Below are 2500 nucleotides of genomic sequence, written 5' to 3' on the forward strand. Positions count from 1 at the left end.
CACCCACTGGACTGAGTACACAGTACAAGGGTTGGATGAAAGCAAAAGCCGTAAAAGTGAAAACAGCACCCTTTCATCAACAAGTCCTGTAGAGCATTAAAAATAATTAAGGTTTGAGGTAAATCACCACAGCCATTAAAGCCTCGCCATTTGTGCCCATTATTGAGTTTAGGATACCTACTTAAATAAAGAAAACAACAACAGCAAAAAACACATGTTTGGCTTTTTTGGGCTGGATTTGAATCAAATTGTGCAAAATAGAAACCTTGGAAGCGTATTGCTGCCACACGAAAAAAAATACTCAGTATATCGTTATTATGAGATAAACATCTCGTTATTATGAGATAATACCTTGTAATTATGAGATAATATCTCAATATTATGAGATAGTACCTTGTAATTATGAGATAATATCTTGTTATTATGAGATAGTACCTCATAATGAGACAATATCTTATAATTATGAGATACTATTTAGTTATTGTGAGATAATATCTAGTAATGATGAGATAATTATCTCGTTATTATGAGATAGTACCTCGTAATGAGACAATATCTTATAATTATGAGATACTATTTCGTTATTGTGAGATAATATCTAGTAATGATGAGATAATTATCTCGTTATTATGAGATAGTACCTCGTAATGAGACAATATCTTATAATTATGAGATACTATTTCGTTATTGTGAGATAATATCTAGTAATGATGAGATAATTATCTCGTTATTATGAGATAGTACCTCGTAATGAGACAGTATCTTATAATTATGAGATACTATTTCGTTATTGTGAGATAATATCTAGTAATGATGAGATAATTATCTCGTTATTATGAGATAGTACCTCGTAATGAGACAATATCTTATAATTATGAGATACTATTTCGTTATTGTGAGATAATATCTAGTAATGATGAGATAATTATCTCGTTATTATGAGATAGTACCTCGTAATGAGACAATATCTTATAATTATGAGATACTATTTCGTTATTGTGAGATAATATCTAGTAATGATGAGATAATTATCTCGTTATTATGAGATAGTACCTCGTAATGAGACAATATCTTATAATTATGAGATACTATTTCGTTATTGTGAGATAATATTTAGTAATGATGAGATAATTATCTCATTATTATGAGATAGTACCTCGTAATGAGACAATATCTTATAATTATGAGATACGTATCTTGTTTTTATGAGTTATGTCTGTCTCCATTCTATCGGTAAAATCAATACAGTTCCAACACAGGAGCCACTGAGCCGTGGTTTCACTGTGACACGCCACATGGCGCATGAAGCTGGTGCTCACAACATTCAAATGAGCCACTGCTTATAGCGCTGTAATTAGGCCACTTTACAGGAAAATAAGCCCAAACACATAAAACATTACATGGGCGATGAACTAGACACAATAGGACCAACTGATCATCGCTGGTCACTTTCCACAGTTATGGAATTTAAATTGGCTAATGGGCGTTGTTATATTCAATTGCTTATACGTCATACAATGACTATCTCACAGAATGCATTTATCTGGTAATTGGGAGTCCACACTGATTTATTTAACCATAAAAAGCTGCACTGTTCTGAATCTTCACAAAACAGCATGCTGTGGCCTCCTTATAAACGCAGGAAACTTCACGTCAGACCAACAAAAAGTGTGGTTTCAGGTTTTCTTGATTACTGCTAATGGTCATGAAGCCTTAAACAGGCCTAGCCCCTTTCGCACAGGCACTGTAACCTAGAAATGTTCCTCACTTTACTCAGAGGAGCTGTATGTGTGAACAACCTCACCTGTAACATATGTGTGGGAACACACCTGACACACAAAGTCACCTGCTGTGGGCTGCATGTGTCAAAGGACCGCTCTGGGACATCTCCAGACCTGATACTCCATAGTTTCTCAGAGCTTCTGTGTTGGCTGTGATGTGTATTATTACACACTGAATCACTGATTTATTTCTTTATTTTATAATCGTTTTTTACTTTTTGACAGGAGTTTAACTTAAGCATTAAAATACAATGTTTACAATCTCCAGAAAACATACTTTAAATACACAATATTAAATATGAAACAGAATACAAATAGCTTAGTTTAAAACAATATTCTAGTGCCACCTACTAGAATAAAAGTTTTAAATCATATACTCCAATACACTGTGTTTATATTCATTTATTCTTATAGGCAGTTATTGTGGAAAATACGTTTCAGTGGCTCAGCACTGATAGAAAGACCTTATAACAAGAACCCATAGTAGATGTGTAATTTAGTCATGTACATCCCTAAAAGTAAGTTTATAAAAATTCAGTGATGATCTGTAATACAAAGATAGTTCTTAAAAAACAGATATAAAAAAGTGCAAAACAAAATATACATTCACATTTGCTACATATATGCAATATACATATATAAATATACATACAAACCAGTCATCTGCAACACTAGGAACCTGCCTAGATTTTTTTTTACACCCATTTCCCATTTCACTT

The 2500-nt window shown here is 32.8% G+C and overlaps 1 long non-coding RNA gene across 1 annotated transcript in view; it reads right to left on the minus strand.

Moving 5' to 3' along the window:
- Nucleotides 1–1999: 1999 nt before the first annotated feature.
- LOC136692949 (uncharacterized) overlaps nt 2000–2500 on the minus strand; it is a 1805-nt gene continuing 1304 nt past the window's right edge. Inside the window, exon 3 of the long non-coding RNA XR_010802004.1 lies at nt 2000–2500. This exon is cut by the window's right edge and continues 241 nt beyond it. This is a non-coding gene — a long non-coding RNA (uncharacterized lncRNA).

This window comes from Hoplias malabaricus, chromosome 3, assembly GCF_029633855.1.
Source record: "Hoplias malabaricus isolate fHopMal1 chromosome 3, fHopMal1.hap1, whole genome shotgun sequence".
Classification (NCBI taxonomy): Eukaryota; Metazoa; Chordata; class Actinopteri; order Characiformes; family Erythrinidae; genus Hoplias; species Hoplias malabaricus.